We start from the raw sequence: 23,480 nt of genomic DNA on the forward strand, positions 1-23,480 counted from the left end.
CAGAAAACATTTATTGCATAAAATTCTTATTCTCAAGTATACAATGCACATCATTCATTCCTATCATTGTGAAATATTTTATAACATATGCATGGCAATCCTCAACCTTTTTCGATACAGTTCTTGGCACGTCGGAAATCAATGTCTTAATCCTGATAACATAAATCTTTCTCTTGAATCCTTAACTTTATTTACATATTGCTATTCATGAGAACCTGCTGACTCCATCAACACATGTCGACTTCTCACTACCTTGTAACCTTGTTCTGACATTCCAGAATATCGTAACCCATTCCAACAACAACTCTTACCGAAACTTTCGGTTATGGTTAGATACATATATCCAACTTCTTCACTTACGGGTACATGGAATATCACTATCATCTTACCCGACATTGTCGGAACGTCCCTTCTTAACATGCCTTACATTCCCGGAGGATTCACACTTGTACCTGATTAGTTCACCGGCCACCTTTTGGCATGATAAAACTTCTTCATCACATACTTCATTCCTCCTGGGTCCTATTCAGCTCTCAGGCATCCATTCTAATCGTTGAATGCTAAATTGAGTTGATCAGGCTCAACTAACAATAACAACTAGAACATTTACCCGGAACCCAATGGTACCACTTCCTTTGTTGTAAATTAATGACCCAAGGCACGGTCTGAATCGACCTGCTCTGATACCAAATGTAACACCCATACTAGACGTATCTAGAAAGTCTAGCATGTGCGTTAGTTTAGTATTGGATACATTAAAAATTTACAACAAGACGCGTTCGTACATTATCACTACATCATATCTTGTCTAATTTAAGAATACATACATCCTTGAGATCCATATTCCTCATGCTTCGGGTACGACCGAGTTCTTGCTGAACAATCCATCCGACTACTACCTTGACGTCCAACCTGATACCTGAAACAAATAAGGATTGGGATGAGACATAATGTCTCAGTGAGTTCAACCTAATCCTAGGCTATAGGCAACCTCAAGGGGAAACCTACGGTCACCACGTGTCTACATTACAACCTGACGGTTGGTTATACGTGTGTGGGGACTTGCATACTTAGACGGTAGTGCATACTAGAGCCGTCATAATCATAACTTAACTTGTTATAGGCTTCACTTCCTATATGTGTCATGGCGGTCGAGGGGAAGTCTAAAACCGCATTGCCAAGAATACACTCTATGTATCAAGGCCTAAACATAACATAATCATGGCACGATTCTAAACCGGACGATTAGGGGAAACCTAAGATCGTCATCGGTATCATGTTCTTTACTTGTTCTATTCCATGCCTTGTACTTATCATGTAGCATCTAATGTTCTTATTCTTAAACATAAAGTTGCATGGATTCACTCTTGCATAATCATGAACATAACATAATCATAATCATATCATATGTAAACGTATCTAAGTTCATTCATTAGGTTAGCGTTGAACAAACAATTATCTTGGTTCATTTTACGGATAGTCCCGGGTGGAGTAACCCCGAGATCAATCCCATACATGACCGATGTGCGTACATCGGACTCCCTCGGTGTCGTGCGGGTCCCTTGCGGCTTAAACCATTCCCCTTAGGTCGAGAACCTCCCGTATCCGATAGATGAAGTAGACATGCGGGTCCCTTACGGCTTGAATCGTTCCCCTTAGATCGAGAACCTCTTGTATCCCCCTGATGTGGATAGCAAGAGACATGCCACCTACTTATGATAATCATAGTCTTGTCGTACGTATACTTAAACATATTCATACTTGCTTGCTTATTACTTCGGACCCTTGAGTTGATCCGATTAGCGGTAAACTTAAACTTGTTCATACTAGTACTTGATCATGGTGGAGAGATTATCTAATCAATCCTTGACTTAACATATATGCTATCTTATTCTTGTTCATGTGCGAAGATAATAAACTTCGCATCTAATCATTCTAGGAATCTTGCTAACTAGCTAGTTCTCGACAACTATGTCGAGGCTCTAGTTTTCCCTTACTTATGGATAACTTGCTACCCGATTCATGACTTATTTCTCTCTTATGCCATGCTTTACTAACATGCTTGATACTTGCCTCATCTCATAAAAATCATGCTTTCTTTGATCATCATTTAGGACCTTGGTTTGAGGGGTTTACATTCGTTAAAAGACACCATAGAGAAAACTGCGTCACGAATCCCCAAGCCTGCCTGAAGCGAGCAAAACAATGGGATTTCTCCCTGTCTTACTCGCCTAAGCGAGTAGATTTGCTGGGGAGGCGAGCAGCAGCTCCCAGCTGCGAGTTGGGGGCTAGCAAAACCCCCCATTCGCAGTTCCAGCTTGCCGTGGCGAGTAATAGCTCGCCGTGGCGAGTTAGGACAGTCCAGAACACTTAAAAATGGTATTTTTGACCCAAAAACCTCAAACCAAGTGTCTCTAATCATGTTATGACCCTTAAAGGTCATAGGAAACATTGTAAAACATTTTCATGGAAAGTATTAGCAATTATAGCAAGCATAGCAAAAAGGGCAACTAAATATATACTTTAAACCCTAGAATTTTCATGTTGTTCATATTAATCACTCATGGCATAAACATAATCCCAATGGGTGGAAATCTATCTATGGAACTCACCTAATCAAGCTCTTGCATCATCTCCAAGCTCCAAGCTCAATCATGCCAAAACCCTAGTTTTGCTCCTCTTGCTTCTTTGGCTCAAACTTTACCAATCTTGTTGTTCTTTCTTGCATACAAAGACACCTTGATTCTTGATTGATCATGAAGAAACCATACTTGAATCATCTTCTAACCCACCATTAATTAAACCCTTAGTTGTTCTTGCTTGATTCATCAACCCCATGAAACATATTCATCAAACTCTCCCAAAACCATAACCCAAAGCCCTAGCTTCTTGCTCAACACCAAACCCTAGATTCTTGAATCATTTCTTGAGAGAAGGAATAGAAGAATTTAAACATAATACAAACTTCCCTTAGTTTGGAAGATCATAAGAAACATATCTTGGAAGCTTGGCATGAGAGGAGAAAGATTTGGAAGGTTTGATGGAGAAGGAGAAGAGGGAGAATGGCGTGAGGGATAGAGAGAAAGGAGAGGAAAATGTTTTCCCACAAGTGAAGAGAGAGAAATGGATAAGGGTAATAAGATATATTGCCACCCAAAACATATAAATAATCATTTCCATGAAATTACAATAATACCCTTGCCTCAAGCGTGTTATAAACGACTCTAATACTTCTCCCGTAAAAAGCTGACATCTCATAAAATATTTCCCTTGACTCACTTTCCATGAATTACATTCATCTGACACGGTCAACGGGTAATATTCCGATACTGTTAGGCGGGATATTACAACTGATGTTTGTAGTAGAGGATCCATACTCATAAAATTTAATTGTATTTCTAAATCTAGGAAATATACGGTGACTTTTGTGCTTTAAGCACCTTTTGCAGCTTATGTGGAAGTGTTTGGAAAAACAATAATGAAACGTGATGAGTCATAGATAGTATTATTTATTGCCTTATTTAGTTTAGTTTTATTTTAGATTTGATTTTATTTTATTGCATTTTATTTTAGTTTAGAATATTTTACTTCAAATTGTATTTTATTTTATTCTATGAATAAATATATGGTGGAAGGTGTCTTGGAACAAAAGAAAGAGGACTGGAGCAAATACAGCGCAAGAATACGAAGATACGGGACAAAAATATGTTCCCACCAAGTCAGAAGCTTGGCACGGCCAGTGCCAACATGTGGCACGGCCGTGCCACCTCCAGGAGTCTCTTTTGCTGCTTTTTCTTCGGGCCCAAGTTACCCTGTTGCAGCTTTACTGTTTTACCCTTTTAGTTGCTTAGTTTCTAAGTCGATTGTAAAACTATAAATAGAGTAGCTCTCCACCATAAACAATGATGCTTTACTTTGTTTATTTCAATTGCTATTTTAATAAAAGTCTTTATTTTTCCCTTTTACTTTCTTCGCAATTTACTTTACTGTTATTTTCTCTCTTCTTCCCCCATGTCTACGATGAACATGAGTGAGTAGACGTCTTCGTCTTAGGATTATTGGGGAGTCTAATGACTCAATCCTAAACAAAACATGGCTAAACCCTAATTTCTATGTAACCCTAATTTCTAATCTAGATTCACCGTCTTAACGTGGATTAACAATTATCAAACTGTGGAAGCGAAAGCGGAGGGTTTGATAATCGTTAATCCATCATCCCAAACATCAATTCATAAAGCGAGAGTGGAGTCTTGATGTTGGAACAAGTGAATCTAGACAATAGTTGCAAAACAGTGAAATAGTCTTTGCAACTATTGAGAAAAAGAGTAGTTTCAATCCTCCATGCATCTTCTAGTAATCATGTCAGCGAAATAGGCTTGGTTACTAGAAGTAAACTCTCACCGGACTTTCATCGGAAAGGTGAGGGGCTAAGGGAAACCTGTCTTTAGAAATTAGTGTGTAAACCATGAAATTAGAAGTTTAGGTTTAGTCTAGTGAAGGATTAGTCATTATGATGAACCAATGATCCTAAGACCCTTTATTATTATTGTTTTTACCTTCAGCAATCAAACTCTCTTTCATTAACTTTCTCTCCTCTAATCATTCACTAAAAGTTAATTAAGTTGAACAACTCCCTAGCGGAACGATAACTCTACTTACTACTATTACTTCGATAGGCCGTGCACTTGCGATTTGGCTCTATCAAGTTTTTGGCGCCGTTGCCGGGGAGTTAACTAATTTAATTAGCTTTTTCTTAGTGATTAGAATTCTCTCTTCTTTCTCTTTTCTTTTTATTTTTATTTTTAACTTTTTATTTTTCTGTTATCATTAACTTCTTGGGTTCTCAACCTTTTATGCGAAGAACTAGAAATCGAGCGGTATTCATACCCGAGATCGAAAGGTTCTTACATAGAAGGAGGAGAGCGGCACAAAATAACACCGCCATGGCCAATCGCACTCTCAAAGAGTATGCAACGCCGTCTACGGCTGAGCCACAAGCTGTTATTGTAACATCCCGCTCGTCTGCTAATGGAAAGTTTATCTGACAAACGTATCAGAGGACTAAGAGTCATAGAAAACGAGTATGGTGAAGAATGTTATGTACGATGGAGGATATTATTAAGTGATATTAGTAAAGTATGGACTTATGTATCAGAGTCAATCGAACACGCGTAAGGCAAGGGCATAATGGTAATTGCTCGCAAAAGGGGTATTTAAGTGATTTTGGCTCAAAATATTCATTCTTCACTTGTCTTTCTCTCTCTAGGTTTTGGAAAACCTTTCTCTCCCCCTTCTCTCTAAGAATTTCGCCCCCTCTCCTCTCTAATTCATCCAAGGCTTTTCAAATCATGCAATTGGTAACCAAACACGAATTATAGAAGCTTCAAGTACAAGAATTAGCAAAGACAAAGGATTGAGCAAGGATTCTTGGGTTAGGGTTGAGCTTGGGCAAGAAGGATCAAAGCTTGTTGATGCTTCAAGATTATTGATAGGTGAGTTCCATAGATAGATTACCCACCTTTGGGATTGATTAATCTTGTAGGAAAAATCATGATTTATGTTAGTTAGTGTTTATGGAACTTTAGTACCCCAAGCCAATCCTAGGTGATTATATGTTGAAATTGCCATGAGTTATGTTTAAATAAGTCTATATATGTTGTTGGATGTATTTGGTGCATTACAGGGTCGAATTGGACGAGTTTTGGGTCGAAAATGGCGAAAACCCGCGGCCGGAACACGCGAAAACGCAGAATTCGCAGCGCTGCGCCTGACCAAGGGCGCTAGGCGCCCACAAGTCAGGGAGCCAGCGCTAGGCGCCCTCCCTCTGGCGCCAGGCGCCCCAGACAGGACAACGTTCGCGTTGTTCTGCGCTCGGGTGCTTGGGGGCAGTCGCGTGGGGGTCTGTAGCGATCGTTTCGAAGTGTTCTTTCACTGTTTTTACTTATCTTTCTACTGGAACAAGTTTGGCTTTATCAAATCATGAAATTTATAAACGGCTCGTAACTTGGGTTTATGGCATTTTCGGTCTTTAGAAAGTATTGAAAATTTGCACACATCGTCAATTGATCCTTGCATCATTAATCGTGGCAATATTAGCATGTAACACGAGGATGGCTCAAGAGAGCTTAAGTATGATGGGGTAGTAGTAAGCTAAGAAAGGGAATGTATGTAGAGCCTCGGCTTAGCTAGTCGAGAACTAGTATGTTTAGCAAGAATCCCTAGAAAGATAAGACGCGAAGTGTAATCTCTTCGCACAAGAGCTAGTATGATTTAGCAAGTACGTAAACCGTGGTTTGACTAGTTAGTCTCTCCACCATGATTAGGTATGAATATGAACAAGTAAGAGTTTACCACTAATCGGTTCGATTAAGGTTCCGAGGTAAACACTCAAGTATGTATATGTTTAACTTATGCACGACAAGACTATGACTAATAAGTGTAGGTGACATGTCTCTTGATATCCACATCAGGGGGATACAAGGGGTTCTCTTTATGAGAACGATTCAAGCCGTAAGGGACCCGCATGTCACTGAGTAACAAGACGTAGGTGTTCGTGTCTCTTGTTATCCACGCCAGGGGGATACGGGAGGTTCTCGACCTAAGGGGAACGGTTTAAGCCGCAAGGGACCCGCACGACACCGAGGGAGTCCGATGTACGTACATCGGTCATGTATGGGATTGATTTCGGGGTTACTCCACCCGGGACTATCCGTAAAATGAACCAAGATAATAATGTATGTTCAACGCTAACATAAATGAACTTAGATACGTTTATGCAAGCTATGGTTATGATTATGTTTAAGAATGTATTCATGTACGATATGATAGGCATAAGGGCATGAGATGATATAAGATAAGTTCAAGTTGTGTATAGAACAAGTAAAGAATATGATACCGATGACGGTCTTAGGATTCCCCTAATCGTCCGGTTTAGAATCGTGTCATGATTATGTTATGTTTAGGCCTCGATGCTTAGCGTGTATTCTTGGCAATGCGGTTTTAGGTTCCCCCTCGACCGCCATGACACGTATAGGAAGTGAAGCCTATAACAAGTGAGATATGACTATGACGGCCCTAGTATGCACTACCGTCTAAGTATGCATGTCCCCACACACGTATAATCAACCGTCAGGTTGTAATGTAGACACGTGGTGACCGTAGGTTTCCCCTTGAGGTTGCCTATAGCCTAGGATTTAGGGGAACTCACTGAGACATTATGTCTCATCCCAATCCTTATTTGTTTCAGATAAGCAGGATGATTATGCATGTTCGGAGCCGGATGAATATTACTTCAAGGGTTCGTTCGTAAAGCTGCAGGACGATATGGACATCAAGGATGTATTTTTATGTATGGATGAGTTGTGTTGTATTATTATTTATACGGACGTAGCTTGATGTAAATATTATTCATTCGAAGTTTTTAATTGTTGTATATTTTAATGTATCCAGTACTAATATTAACGCATGTGCCAGACTTTCTAGATACGTCTGGTATGGGTGTTACAATTGGTATCAGAGCAGGACGATTCAGACCGTGCCTTGGGTCATTAAATTACAACTAAGGTAGTGGGACCATTGGGTTCCGGGTAAAAGTTCTAATTATTGTTGTTAGTTGAGCCTGATCAACTCAATTTAGCATTCAACGATTAGAATGGATGCCTGAGAGCTGAATAGGACCCAGGAGGAATGAAGTATATGATGAAGTAGTTTGATCGTGCCAAAAGGTGGCCGGTGAACTAATCAAGTAGAAGTGTGAATCCTCTGGGAATGTAAAGCATGTTAAGAAGAAACGTTCCGACAATGTCAGGTAAGATGATAACGATACTCCATGTACCCGTAAGCGAAGAAGTTGGATATGTGTATCTAACCATGACCGAAAGTTTCGGTAAGAGTTGTTGTTGGAACGGGTTTAAGATATTCTAGAATGTCCAAACAGGGCTACAAGGTAGTAAGAGGTCGGCGTATGTTGGCGGAGTCAGCAGGCTCTCAGAAATAGCATTATATGAACGAAGTTAACTATATGTAATGTTGGAAGTTGCATAAGTAGCAACGTAATGAAGTAAGCCGTTCTTAGCAGATGAAGTTAAGGTTTATGTGGAAATTTTATGTTAGGAAAACGTGATGACAAGATATCAGTTTCTAATGTGCCTTGAATGGAACCGAATGATGTTAATGCTTGCCATGCAAATGTTATAGAATTGTTTTAAGATGTTTGGAAGGAATGATATGCATTGGGATACTTGAAGAAATAAGATTTTTTTTATGTGAAATACAATTTTTCTTTTTGGAAAACTGAGTTGAAGAAAATACGCCAATAGCGGAAATTTCGCTAATAGCGAACCTGGATCGAATTTTTCAGTTTTTTTCAAAAACTGTTATTTCGTCTCTAGGGTCAGTATTAGCTATTGGGGGTTGTTTTCACAATCTTTTATATAACCAACACTCTTTATAACATCAAGTATCGAATGCACATCACATCCTATGATTTCTGAGGAAGAAAATGCATGGACAAGTATTAACGGAAATCAATCCGGTTTAAGGTAGCTTTGGAGGTTAATGTGTCAAGAGCCAAGATCAATAGTACAAAGTTCCGGCATATGACTGGATAAAGTGAATGCGTATGCATGAGGTATGAAGCAAGAAATTTAAATTGGTGCAAAGTTATAAGACATTACAAAGTTTTCAGATTATGTGGAATTATGGCGTATCTCTCGAACTTATGTTTTGCTTAACGGACATGCTAGGGCTCGATATGATGTCGGATCATTAAGTTTAAATAATTTTAGAAAGATTTACGCGCATGGGTGATTGAAGTTGACATTTTGGAAATTCACGAGGTTTTTCTAGGAACCGGTTTGCTACGACACTCGTAGAGCGAGCTAGATTCATTAGAATCTAGAATTGATGACACGTATGTGTTATCAACTCGTTCTATGATTTTGTAGTAACAGCTGGGGCCAAAACTCAATATATTTATAAAGTAGAAAAATTATCAACGTCAATGACCTGTGCGCTAGTTTACGAAGTTTTCTTTAAAAGGAAAAATTAATGAGCAAGCATTGTTATGATTAAGCAAAATATAATCCGTGAGAATGCGAAGGTACAAGATTAGATGTTCAAGAAAGTTATGTTCAAGTGCTAGATGGGTTGTTAATGGAAATTGAGTTTACTCAAAAATAAGTTCAGATATGATATGTATGGTAAGTGCAACCAGCAAGAAAGTAAACCCCCGAGTCAAGTATTATGAGCATAAGATAAACCATCATGAGTTTTGAATTCACAAGACAAGTGTAAGGTTGTGAGGTTGGTTACAACATGGAAGATTTTGAGAATAATTCAAGAAGTAAATAATCAAGGGATAAGCATGAATTGAAGTCTCAATTGCTCTAACGGATTAGAGTATTAGTTTGAGCCAACCAGTGGGAATCAGAGTAGCGCTACGGAAGTTAATGGTAATCATGAAACGTGGAATTTTAGTATGTCTGAATCTTCGTGAAGAATGTTCGGTTGGAAACACAAGTTTAACAAGAATGCATCATAAGACATGCAAGGAGTTCTCGATGTGATAAATAAGGATGAATTCTTATTCAATCATTGTTGGCTAAGGTATAAGTTTAAGTATGTGTCGTCATCTAGGTAAGATGAAAAGGACAAGAATTGTCGTATGATAATTAGTCAAGATGCATAAATGATGATAATAGAAAACATGTAAGGATCAGAAGGTTACGTTCTGTGACTTAGGTAAAGAATCAAAGCATCAAGAGCGATAACTGAATGAGATAATGCGGAGAATCAAGTTTAGTGTTTCGAAGAAGAGAAATAAGTTTATGTTAAGAGGTCCAAGGATTTCCTATGGATATGAAAGCGGTATGGCAAGTATGTATATCGGTTGAATAAGAAAAGAATTTATCTCCGAAGTTAAGTATGTTATCATGAAAGGAGGTGCAACTCTCGAGTTGATGCAAGGAGAATCATACTCTCGTATGCAATACTTGTTGAGTGAAAACGATACTTGTTAAGACATGTTAAGTTATGATTTTAAAACTTTTAAAAGTTAAGATTGGTATTATGGAACTTGGGAACGATGTTTTTATTTAAACTTATGGAATTATACATTTTGAAACTGATGAGGTCCGTTGTAAGTGGACTCACTTACGACGTACAAACTTCAGGACCAACTTGTCGTGGACAAGTTTTGGGCGAATTGTTAAAATCTTTTCCAAAAATATCGAAACTCGTCCGGTGGTTCTGTGGCACCTTTATATAATCAGTTTTAGAAATGATGAAATCTTTTTAGTTATGTATAAATTCGTTCCAAGAACCCGAATACCAAAATTTAAGAAAGATTCTTTTAAAGAAGATTTTAGAACACGTATCGTTATCCTTTAACAAGAGGCGGCACTTGAAAGTATGTACATGTTATGGAAACGACAAGGTTTGTATGAAGCCAATGTCAGGTAGGATACACGGAAATGTTTCAAGAATGTTGATGTAAGTACAAGTGGAATTTCTAGAAAGTTTCAAGAGCATGTGAACCGCAACGTTGGCTATTAGATTGTCAGATGACGTGGCTAATCGATATCACTTTTTCATGTCAAGCAATATGAGTTATTCCTTAGTACGGGTGATAAGATGCAATGAGACCGAAAGATTTCCTAAGACTCGGAAGGGATAAGTGATAAGTGGAATTGTTTATATGAGTAATACAAGTAAGCATTGCAGGGCAAACCTGGGCTCTGGTAGGATTCCAGTTAAAAGGCAAACCCTGAGTGTTCATGTCTATGACAAGATACCATTAGGCATGGTTTATGTTAAGCGGGTAAGATCCGAGTCTGGGACAATAAGTTTATGTCTAGCAAGGTAAGCTCTGAGTCATGATATGTTAAGAAGACCCTAATTTTGAGTGATATTAAGATCAAGAAGGTTATGTTCAGTTACATGTGGGTTAAGAACAAGAGGAGGACATGATGCGTTAAACCCTCTGGATATGTATGAATGGAAAGATGTTTGATACAGACTATAGATGATAAGATTTTTGTCATGGGGTTTGGTAGTTGGTCTCTAAATTTCGAGGACGAAATTTCTTTAAGGGGGGTAGAGTGTAACATCCCGCTCGTCTGCTAATGGAAAGTTTATCTGACAAACGTATCAGAGGACTAAGAGTCATAGAAAACGAGTATGGTGAAGAATGTTATGTACGATGGAGGATATTATTAAGTGATATTAGTAAAGTATGGACTTATGTATCAGAGTCAATCGAACACGCGTAAGGCAAGGGCATAATGGTAATTGCTCGCAAAAGGGGTATTTAAGTGATTTTGGCTCAAAATATTCATTCTTCACTTGTCTTTCTCTCTCTAGGTTTTGGAAAACCTTTCTCTCCCCCTTCTCTCTAAGAATTTCGCCCCCTCTCCTCTCTAATTCATCCAAGGCTTTTCAAATCATGCAATTGGTAACCAAACACGAATTATAGAAGCTTCAAGTACAAGAATTAGCAAAGACAAAGGATTGAGCAAGGATTCTTGGGTTAGGGTTGAGCTTGGGCAAGAAGGATCAAAGCTTGTTGATGCTTCAAGATTATTGATAGGTGAGTTCCATAGATAGATTACCCACCTTTGGGATTGATTAATCTTGTAGGAAAAATCATGATTTATGTTAGTTAGCGTTTATGGAACTTTAGTACCCCAAGCCAATCCTAGGTGATTATATGTTGAAATTGCCATGAGTTATGTTTAAATAAGTCTATATATGTTGTTGGATGTATTTGGTGCATTACAGGGTCGAATTGGACGAGTTTTGGGTCGAAAATGGCGAAAACCCGCGGCCGGAACACGCGAAAACGCAGAATTCGCAGCGCTGCGCCTGACCAAGGGCGCTAGGCGCCCACAAGTCAGGGAGCCAGCGCTAGGCGCCCTCCCTCTGGCGCCAGGCGCCCCAGACAGGACAACGTTCGCGTTGTTCTGCGCTCGGGTGCTTGGGGGCAGTCGCGTGGGGGTCCGTAGCGATCGTTTCGAAGTGTTCTTTCACTGTTTTTACTTATCTTTCTACTGGAACAAGTTTGGCTTTATCAAATCATGAAATTTATAAACGGCTCGTAACTTGGGTTTATGGCATTTTCGGTCTTTAGAAAGTATTGAAAATTTGCACACATCGTCAATTGATCCTTGCATCATTAATCGTGGCAATATTAGCATGTAACACGAGGATGGCTCAAGAGAGCTTAAGTATGATGGGGTAGTAGTAAGCTAAGAAAGGGAATGTATGTAGAGCCTCGGCTTAGCTAGTCGAGAACTAGTATGTTTAGCAAGAATCCCTAGAAAGATAAGACGCGAAGTGTAATCTCTTCGCACAAGAGCTAGTATGATTTAGCAAGTACGTAAACCGTGGTTTGACTAGTTAGTCTCTCCACCATGATTAGGTATGAATATGAACAAGTAAGAGTTTACCACTAATCGGTTCGATTAAGGTTCCGAGGTAAACACTCAAGTATGTATATGTTTAACTTATGCACGACAAGACTATGACTAATAAGTGTAGGTGACATGTCTCTTGATATCCACATCAGGGGGATACAAGGGGTTCTCTTTATGAGAACGATTCAAGCCGTAAGGGACCCGCATGTCACTGAGTAACAAGACGTAGGTGTTCGTGTCTCTTGTTATCCACGCCAGGGGGATACGGGAGGTTCTCGACCTAAGGGGAACGGTTTAAGCCGCAAGGGACCCGCACGACACCGAGGGAGTCCGATGTACGTACATCGGTCATGTATGGGATTGATTTCGGGGTTACTCCACCCGGGACTATCCGTAAAATGAACCAAGATAATAATGTATGTTCAACGCTAACATAAATGAACTTAGATACGTTTATGCAAGCTATGGTTATGATTATGTTTAAGAATGTATTCATGTACGATATGATAGGCATAAGGGCATGAGATGATATAAGATAAGTTCAAGTTGTGTATAGAACAAGTAAAGAATATGATACCGATGACGGTCTTAGGATTCCCCTAATCGTCCGGTTTAGAATCGTGTCATGATTATGTTATGTTTAGGCCTCGATGCTTAGCGTGTATTCTTGGCAATGCGGTTTTAGGTTCCCCCTCGACCGCCATGACACGTATAGGAAGTGAAGCCTATAACAAGTGAGATATGACTATGACGGCCCTAGTATGCACTACCGTCTAAGTATGCATGTCCCCACACACGTATAATCAACCGTCAGGTTGTAATGTAGACACGTGGTGACCGTAGGTTTCCCCTTGAGGTTGCCTATAGCCTAGGATTTAGGGGAACTCACTGAGACATTATGTCTCATCCCAATCCTTATTTGTTTCAGATAAGCAGGATGATTATGCATGTTCGGAGCCGGATGAATATTACTTCAAGGGTTCGTTCGTAAAGCTGCAGGACGATATGGACATCAAGGATGTATTTTTATGTATGGATGAGTTGTGTTGTATTATTATTTATACGGACGTAGCTTGATGTAAATATTATTCATTCGAAGTTTTTAATTGTTGTATATTTTAATGTATCCAGTACTAATATTAACGCATGTGCCAGACTTTCTAGATACGTCTGGTATGGGTGTTACAGTTATTGTGTACCCAACGGTTGAGGATGACAATTTTGAAATTAAGCCTGCCCTACTTAACTTGGTGCAGCAAAACCAATTCTCGGGATCCCCCACTGAGGATCCCAATCTTCACATCTCTGTTTTCCTACGAATTAGCGGAACCATGAAGGAGAACCAAGAAGCTGTAAGACTTCATCTCTTTCCCTTTTCCTTAAGGGATAGAGCTAGCGCTTGGTTCCATTCCCTCGAAGTCGGTTCCATTACTTCATGGGATCAGATGAGGCAAGCATTCCTTGCCCGTTTCTTTCCACCATCTAAAACCGCTAAACTTAGAGACCAAATCACGCGGTTCAACCAAAAAGATGGGGAGTCTCTCTATGATGCGTGGGAGCGTTTCAAAGAAATGCAAAGACTTTGTCCCCACCATGGCCTAGAGAAGTGGCTTATAGTCCACACTTTTTATAATGGCTTGTCTTATACCACTAAGATATCTGTTGATGCAGCTGCAGGTGGAGCACTTATGAACAAGAACTACACGGAGGCGTATGCCCTAATTGAAGACATGGCTCAGAATCATTACAAATGGACCGACGAGAGAGCCATCTCTAGTTCTTCACCCTCCAAAGGGGAGGCAGGTATACACGAAGTCTCTAACTATGACCACCTTGCTGCTAAAATTGATACACTAACTGAAAAACTTGAAAAACTCAATGTTAGTGCTATCAATTCTGCTTCTACTCCTTCTTGTGAAATATGTGGTATAACTGGTCATGCTGGTGTTGATTGCCAACTGGGTAGTGCTATTAACGGTGTTGAGCAAATGAATTATGCTCAATACAACCAAGGGATGAGACAAAATCAAAATTTTTATAAAAACCAAAATCCCTATGGACAAGTAGCACTACCCGGTTATTGAAACAACCAAAGATTCACTCAGAAATCCAATTTGGAAATTTTGTTGGAAAATTCTATTGCCAACCAAAACAAACAACTTCAAGAACTTAAAAACCAAACTGGATTTCTGAATGATTCTCTTTCCAAGCTCAATACCAAGGTTGATTCTATTGCTACTCACTCTAAAATGCTTGAAACTCAAATCGCTCAAATAGCCCAACAAGTGGCTACCTCTTCCCAAACACCGGGAGTCTTTCCTGGTCAAACCGAAGCCAATCCCAAAGCCCAAGTTAATGTCATATCTTTTGGGGGTAGTAAGTTAGGCGAAACTTTTGCTAAGGTTAAAAACATTGGGAAAGAAAATGTCAAGCCCTTAGGTGATAAAGTTGTGATAGAAGAAGCAAAACCACTTGAAGAAAACAAAACTCCATCCCCCTTAAATCCTGAAAAGCTTAAACTAGAGGGTAAGTTTGAAAAATTTGTTAACATACTTAGGAAAATTTGCATTAAACTTCCCTTTGCTGAAGCTTTGTCTAGGATGCCTCTATATGCCAAGCTTTTAAAGGTAATTTTTTCAAAGAAAAGGGCTATAGAGCATAATGAGACAATAGCCTTGGCTAAGGAAACTAGTGCAATCATCCAAGAAGCACCCCCTAAGCTTAGAGATCCAGGTAGCTTTTCCATACCGTGTGAAATTGGGAATGAAACCATAAACAAAGCCTTATGTGACTTAGGAGCTAGTGTTAGTTTGTTGCCTTTGTCTCTTCTTAAAAGGATAGGGATAGGAGAGTTGAAACCTACCGAAATGGAATTAAAGTTAGCTGATCGTTCTACCATGAAACTTGTAGAATTTGTCGAGGACATACCTGTTAAGATAGAGGGGATATACATCCCCACTGATTTTGTAGTCGTTGACATTGAAGAGGACGATGACGTCCCTATAATCCTAGGTAGACCTTTCCTCGCAACTGCAGGAGCTCTCATTGATGTTAAACTTGGTAGGATAGTTTTTCAAGTGAGTGATCAAATGGTAGGATACGAGTTGGAAAATGTTATGAAGGGTCCCGCTCTTTACTCTTGTTGCATGCTTAACGATCATGTTGTGAAAGAACGTTTTATAGCGTTATCTACACAATATGATATCTTTGATCCATTCTAAGGACTCTTTCTAACCGTCAAGCTAATGACATTAAAAGAGCGCTTCGTGGGAGGCAACCCATGCATTTAATTGCTTTTGTTTTGTTTGTTTTTCTTTGTTTTAGGTTGTTTTGTAGGTAATTGTCCGAGTACGATTCAAGAAAATGAAAATTTTTGAAGCCCCCTGGACCAGAAGGTTGGCACGGCCCGTGCTAAGACTGGCACGGTCGTGCCAGATTTTTCAAGCAAAATTGAAGGTTTAAGTCAGAAAGATGGCACGGCCCGTGCCAATAGGTGGCACGGCCGTGCCCGAGTTCTTGCCCCATATATCCACAAATTTTTCTTTCTTCTTCCTCATTCACAAACAACAACCCTCTTTCATCTTTCAAACTTCTCTCTATGTAATGATGACCTTCAAACCTTCATATATCCCTCAATTCTTCACCAAACCACTCAATTCTTTCACCAATCAACAACAAACTTTATCCAAAACAAAAACCACCAATCAAAAACATCTTTCATCCATCCAAACCCATAATTCACCAAAACCCCAATCTTTCAAAACCTAACCCAAACACCACAAAACCTTAACCAATCTCCACATCCAAACCAACAAACCTTCCTTAAATATCAACCCCAACCCTAAACCAATCCTTTCCACCAAAAATCTTCCCAAACCCTAAAACTTCAAAACCAATTCCAACAAGGGACAATGGCTTCAAGAAGAAGTGGTAAAGAACCAGCAAGCTCTCAAGGAGGACCTCCCCCAAAGAAGCAAGCACAAGTGAAGAATCATGGGATCCAGTTCAAAAACAACAAGCAAAGGGACAGGTATAAAAATATCATCTCTAAACACTTGCATCCTTCTCGTTATCCTGATCCCAATACTTTGGATGTGCTAGAGCTTTTTGATGATGTTTCTAGGCTGATAGAAAAGTTAGGATGGACTGATTTGCTGAAACCTATGCGGGGTTATGAAAATTTCACTTATGAATTCTTGAGCTCAATAGATTTTACCAAAGATAAGTTGGATTATGATAACCCTAACCATAGAGTTGTTTTCCGGTTAATGAATATTGATTATGACATGTCACTTCAGCACTTTTGTGAAGCCTTAGGTTTTGCAAATGAAGGATATATTCATGATCATTGGGATCCTAGTCTAAAACCGGCTAACTATGACCCAGTTGCCTTTTGGAAACAAATCACCGGTCTTAACAAATACGTCCCTAGGGCGAACAAAGCTAGCAACATTCACAACCCCGTACTTAGGTACCTTCAGAGGGTAATGGCTTGCACTATTTGGGGTAGAATCGAGCTAGGAAACACTAGAACCGATGAGTTGTTCATGTTATGGGCAATGCTCTACAACCACCCCGTCAATACTTGTTTTTATTTGATTGATCACCTAGACTTTGTCGGTACTAGACCGGCTGGTAGAGGAGACATAGTGGTGGGTGGCATCATTACATACATAGCTAGGTGTTTTGGAGTGGGTGAAGATGAGGGGATCAAACCAATTGAGAGAAACAATAGGCTTAACATAGAGACCCTTATTGCTATGAATTTCATCAAACATCGTCCACCCCTCCATTACCAACTTAAGCTAAATGTGCCAATCATGGTTTTATTGCCTAACCCATCTCGGACTACCACCGAGGTGGAAGAAAATTGGTTGTATGTTAATGATGTGCAGGTTCTTGGTGAGCAAGATGATGATGAGGGAGAAGGTGCTAACTTGCACCATGATGAAGGAGAAGGTGCTAACTTGCACCATGAAGAGGGGCACCATGGCCATGAAACCGGTGAGCTTAATGAAAATCAAAGATGGACATGGATTCACAATGAAATCGAGAGGATGAGCACCGAGCAACAAAGTCAAGGTGTTGAGATCTCCGGCCTTCGCAATGAAGTTCAAAGGGGCAACCACGTCAATGATGAAAATAATGAGATGCTCCGTCGGATGATGCAACACCTCCAACTTCAAGGTCCTCCTTACGGACCTCAATAAACAAATGTGAGCTTTCCTCTTCCTCTCTTCTCTTCTTCTTCTTCCTATCTCTCTCGTTCTTCTTCTACTCATCTCCTTCTTTCTTCTCCTTCTTCTTCTTCTTCTTCTTCGTTTTAATTTCTGTTTCTTTGAATCATTGAGGACAATGCTTCCCCTAAGTGTGGGGGGGGGGGCCTAATAAAGTGTCTAGAGTCGTAGTGTTCCCAAACTCCCTTGAACTTTATTCTTTTGTTTTGTTTTTATAGCAAAAGGCATGACTAGTAGCTTGTTTTTAATGTAAAAAAATGGCATGAAAATTTTTGTTTTGTCTTTTTCTTAAAGGTTACCTCTTGTACATGAAATTAGTTTCTTGTGTTTCTTATGTTCTTGCTATACCCATGTCATGTTTTATTGTGAAAATCTCCAATGAGAAAAGCACCCGGTTGCAATCCTTGAGTAAATGTATGAATAGGTATTTTAAGGAACACGTTCTATCTTTAGTGTTAACTTAGACCCTTTAAAGTCTTAAGAGTAAAAGTAGTATAAGTTTGTGTGGGAAAATTGATCAAATTGTTCTTAATTGTTATATTCTTATTAATTTGTTAATGTTAAATGGGGCGGGAGAATGGCACCAACATATGGGGGAAAGGACAATTACATCCTAACTTCCTAATTGTGGTGGTGACTCCTTAATTTGAACTTAAAGTGAAACAAATTCATTAATGCTAGGGGGAAAGGACAATTACATCCAAAAAGACTTCCTACGCGGAGATGAAACAAATAAATAATTTTGCAGCACTGCTTAGGGTGATTTTGAATCTAGGGGGAAAGGACAATTACATCCGAGAAGACTTCCTACGAGGATAGATAGCCCCTAAGCATCTGCAGCCCCTTGTGCTTAATTGTTAAATTAATTCAATCTTAACTTTAATTCCCATCACTCTTATATGAAATGAACCAAGGACTTTTCTCGGTTACTTTAGCATTAAGGATAGAACCTATTCCTCATAATATCTGTCTTATACAGGAGCAAGAAAAGGGTTGGACTGCACACACACACTCACTTGAGACTTGATGTTGGGTAGAATAGGTTCATGAGAAGTGTTTGAAGTTGTAATTAGTGTACTTGAAGCAAAGCCTTTCTTTTGAGACATTTGTTCTTAATATTGCCATAATCAAATCTTTTGTTGCTGCTATGTCTGTTGCCTTTTGCTTGAGGACAAGCAAAGATTCAAGTGTGGGGGAGTTTGATGAGTCATAGATAGTATTATTTATTGCCTTATTTAGTTTAGTTTTATTTTAGATTTGATTTTATTTTATTGCATTTTATTTTAGTTTAGAATATTTTACTTCAAATTGTATTTTATTTTATTCTAGGAATAAATATATGGTGGAAGGTGTCTTGGAGAAAAAGAAAGAGGACTGGAGCAAATACAGCGCAAGAATATGAAGATACGGGACAAAAATATGTTCCCACCAAGTCAGAAGCTTGGCACGGCCAGTGCCAACATGTGGCACGGCCGTGCCACCTCCAGGAGTCTCTTTTGCTGCTTTTTCTTCGGGCCCAAGTTACCCTGTTGCAGCTTTACTGTTTTACCCTTTTAGTTGCTTAGTTTCTAAGTCGATTGTAAAGCTATAAATAGAGTAGCTCTCCACCATAAACAATGATGCTTTACTTTGTTTATTTCAATTGCTATTTTAATAAAAGTCTTTATTTTCCCTTTTACTTTCTTCGCAATTTACTTTACTGTTATTTTCTCTCTTCTTCCCCCATGTCTACGATGAACATGAGTGAGTAGACTTCTTCGTCTTAGGATTATTGGGGAGTCTAATGACTCAATCCTAAACAAAACATGGCTAAACCCTAATTTCTATGTAACCCTAATTTCTAATCTAGATTCACCGTCTTAACGTGGATTAACAATTATCAAACTGTGGAAGCGAAAGCGGAGGGTTTGATAATCGTTAATCCATCATCCCAAACATCAATTCATAAAGCGAGAGCGGAGTCTTGATGTTGAAACAAGTGAATCTAGACAATAGTTGCAAAACAGTGAAATAGTCTTTGCAACTATTGAGACAAAGAGTAGTTTCAATCCTCCATGCATCTTCTAGTAATCATGTCAGCGAAATAGGCTTGGTTACTAGAAGTAAACTCTCACCAGACTTTCATCGGAAAGGTGAGGGGCTAAGGGAAACCGGTCTTTAGAAATTAGTGTGTAAACCATAAAATTAGAAGTTTAGGTTTTGTCTAGTGAAGGATTAGTCATTATGATGAACCAATGATCCTAAGGCCCTTTATTATTATTGTTTTTACCTTCAGCAATCAAACTCTCTTTCATTAACTTTCTCTCCTCTAATCATTCACTAAAAGTTAATTAAGTTGAACAACTCCCTAGCTGTAACACCCATACCAGACGTATCTAGAAAGTCTAGCATGTGCATTAGTTTAGTACTGGATACATTAAAATATACAACATTAAAATTTTCCAAAATGAATAATGTTTAGAACAAATGCGTTCGTACAATAAGATTATAAGTCAACTTTTCTAAAATGTAATAAAGACATCCTTGAATATCCATATCCTGCTGCAGCTGATACGAACGAACACTTGCTGTAACATCCATCCGGCTACTAGCTTGCTAATCCATCTTGATATCTGAAACAAATAAGGATTGGGATGAGACATAATGTCTCAGTGAGTTCCACCTAACCCTAGGCTATAGGCAACCACGGGGAAAACCTACGGTCACCACGTGTCTACAATACAACCTGCCGGTTGATTATACGTGTGTGGGGACTTGCTTTCTTAGACGACGGTGCTTGCTAGTGCCGTCTTAATATTCTTAACTTGTTATAGGCTTCTCTTCTTATACGTGCCATGGCGGTTAAGGGAATCTATGACCGCATTGCCAAGATACGATCTACGCATCAAGGCCTTCACTTGCTAAAATCATGACACGACTCTAACCGGACGATTAGGGGAAACCTAAGATCGTCGACGGTATAACTCTCTTAACTTGCTTACTTACTTACTTGGATAAGATGTATTAATAAACTTTCTTAATCTTGCCACAAAAGTGACTCTTTCTAGCTTGCTAGCTCTTGACTTTCTACTTCTATATTCTTTCTAGCTCTTGACAGCCTATGCCAAGGCTCTATGACATAATACACATAAATGTATGATGAATATGCATTGTCAGCTTCATTGATTATGTTAGCGTGTAACAAACAATTATCTTGAATTCATTTTATGGATTAGTCCCGAGTGGAGTAACCCCGGAAGTTAATCCCTTACTACCGGTGAAGTGCTTAGCAAGAGCGCACCAGACTCCCTTAGTGAACGTGCGGGTCCCTTACGGCTTACCCCATTCCCCTTGGAGAACCTTTTGTACCCATCCTTGGAAGGAATACAAAAGACACGACACCTTAACTTAGTGAAATGCGGCTCCCTTGCGGCTTAACCATTCCCCCCTTGGGGAACCCCTTGAATCCAACCTTGGAAGGATTACAAGAGACATAACACTCTTTCTTTCTTATAAGTCTTAGTCTTATGCATGAAAATTATCTTGAACATGCTAACTCTCTTTTACCTCGGACCCCTAGGCGATCCCACCAGAGGTAACTATACGCTTGCTTAACTTACTCTGTGAATGGATATAAAATCGATTCACGTCTTGCCATACTCGTATGGCACTTGCTTCTATGCGAAGATAATACTCTCATTACCTCGCGTCTATCAAGCATATTAATAATGCAAAGCATTCTATTCTTTCTAACTATTCTAGTTCTCGATAACTATATCGAGGCTCTAGTTTAATCCCTTTCTTAATTCATTGCTACCCGAGTAATATCAGCTTAAACTCTCTTAATTCACTCTTGCCATTCATGTTAAGATTGCCATGATTTTCATTTCAAGAATCGTTTGATGTTATGTGCATTGCCTAGATGTTGTTCTGGGTTATAAAGTTGTAAAACGTTGAAAGAAAAGCTTCGGAATGCACCACGGAGCCTGAACTGGGCCAACAGGCCAAAGCAAGTTGGCCAAGTCCAGAGAGCTGCGCTAATAGCTCAGCTGGGGCGTGGCTCATCCTGAGAATTTCGCTATTAGCGTAGATTTCGCTAATAGCGTAGCTCTCCGGGTCTGTGGTACCAAATTTCCAATTTTTGACCCAAAACTCATCCTAATGGTTCCTGCAATGCACCAAAACATCTAGCAACATATATATACATTTATAAACATCTTTCATGGCAAACTAACAAGTAATCAACAAGAATTTATCAAAAGTACATTAAGGTTCTAAACCTCTCATAAACATAAATCACTACTTTCTAGCATGAATTTACACAACCAAAGGTAGGTAAACTATCTATGGAACTCACCTAATCATGTTTTCTTGCATTCCTTCAAGATCCAAGCTCAAACCCTAGCTTTTGCTTCAATCTTGATCCTTAGCTCTCTATCCAAACCATGCCTTAATCCTTTCCTTTATGTGTTTCTTGGTTGCTAAGCTGCCTTAATCCATGCTTGATCATGATTTGGAAGAAGTTTGGATGATTATGATGGAGAGGGGAAGGCGCAAGTCTAGAGAGAAGGAGGAGAGAAATGTTTTGCCAAAATCTAGAGAGAGAAAGTGTTGTTAGAAATGAAGGAAAATGGCCCTTGTGGCCTTATATAGTCACTTGCGACGTTTTACCACTTTGCCCTTCACCTTAGTCGTGTTTACCTGACTTTGACACATAAGTCCACTCTTGACTAATATTTCATAAAATATCATCCGTCGTATTTAACATTCTTCACCATAATCACTGTCCTTGAATCTGAGTCCTCTGTTACATTTAACAGATAAAATTTCCATTAGCTGACGAGCTGGATGTTACACTAGCGGAACGATAACTCTACTTACTACTATTACTTCGATAGGCCGTGCACTTGCAGTTTGGCTCTATCAAAACGCTTATAGCTTAAGCGCGTAACATATAAGATTTTATTACAATCACCCATAATAGTTGTGGACATGTATATATATAATATCAATTATTAACTTGTTTATCAATCAACGAAATTATTCAATTTAACTCTTTAATTTGAGTTGTACACTTTAGACGATCCAAATCCTTTTAGAGGACGCGGATCCTTATTAGAGTGTAGGTTCCTTCCTCGTGTTGCTCTTAGAATTTTCATATTTCATTTACAATGATTGTTATTTCCCTTGTACCATGTGCCTATCCAGCTCTAAATTTTCAAGTTATAGACTTGGGTTAGTGTTTTTAATCAGATGGGTTCGAGTTCTATACAAACATGATTAAACTACTACACATGGAGACACTGTGGATTTTTTAGTCAACCCTATTTAAAATTTTAATATATTATTTTTTAAGGGTCTTGTATCGAAAAAGAGAAACTTGGTTTTTTGGGTTTGTTACAATTTAAATGTCACTAATAATTGCACTTTTAATTTTAATAAAAATCAATATTTCATATAAAATATCGTTCGTAATATACACATGCTACCAAGCAATAAAAATAGAGGGAAGATTGACACGTGAATTCTTGTCTTTCCGCTAGTATTTAACAATTAAAAAGGGAAAAATAATAATTATAAATAAAAACAAATTTTGACTACATTAAATAAGTATTAAAAATATTTTATGGCTTTATGGAAAAACAATAATCATAAAGAAAAATAAAATTTGACTGTATTAAATGAGTGTCAAAATTTTTTTTGTACCTTTTTCGAAAATTAATGAATATCTGCATAAAAGATAATTTCATGCAATATTAATTTTTATAAATTAACTATAATAAATATCTTATATAATAAAACATGTTTTTTGTTTGACTGCGTACAATAATGTTTGGGCCAACAAAAGTAT

General features: G+C 38.7%; 2 long non-coding RNA genes and 1 other non-coding gene across 3 annotated transcripts; 2 read left to right on the forward strand and 1 right to left on the reverse strand.

Annotated features, from left to right (window-relative positions):
- Window positions 1-5,239: 5,239 nt before the first annotated feature.
- LOC146937316 (uncharacterized) lies at window positions 5,240-7,506 on the forward strand. Its single transcript, XR_015030911.1, has 2 exons — window positions 5,240-5,492; window positions 7,247-7,506. It is a non-coding gene; the product is annotated as an uncharacterized LOC146937316 (long non-coding RNA).
- Window positions 7,507-11,334: 3,828 nt separating this feature from the next.
- LOC146937317 (uncharacterized) lies at window positions 11,335-13,603 on the forward strand. The gene is made up of 2 exons (XR_015030912.1): window positions 11,335-11,587; window positions 13,342-13,603. It is a non-coding gene; the product is annotated as an uncharacterized LOC146937317 (long non-coding RNA).
- A 303-nt stretch (window positions 13,604-13,906) lies between these two features.
- Window positions 13,907-14,013, reverse strand: LOC146937318 (small nucleolar RNA R71). The gene has a single exon (XR_015033660.1). It is a non-coding gene; the product is annotated as a small nucleolar RNA R71 (small nucleolar RNA).
- Between the last annotated feature and the right edge of the window lie 9,467 nt (window positions 14,014-23,480).

Source organism: Medicago sativa, chromosome 3, assembly GCF_051527215.1.
Source record: "Medicago sativa cultivar Bolivia chromosome 3, Bolivia_mono, whole genome shotgun sequence".
Lineage (NCBI taxonomy): Eukaryota > Viridiplantae > Streptophyta > Magnoliopsida > Fabales > Fabaceae > Medicago > Medicago sativa.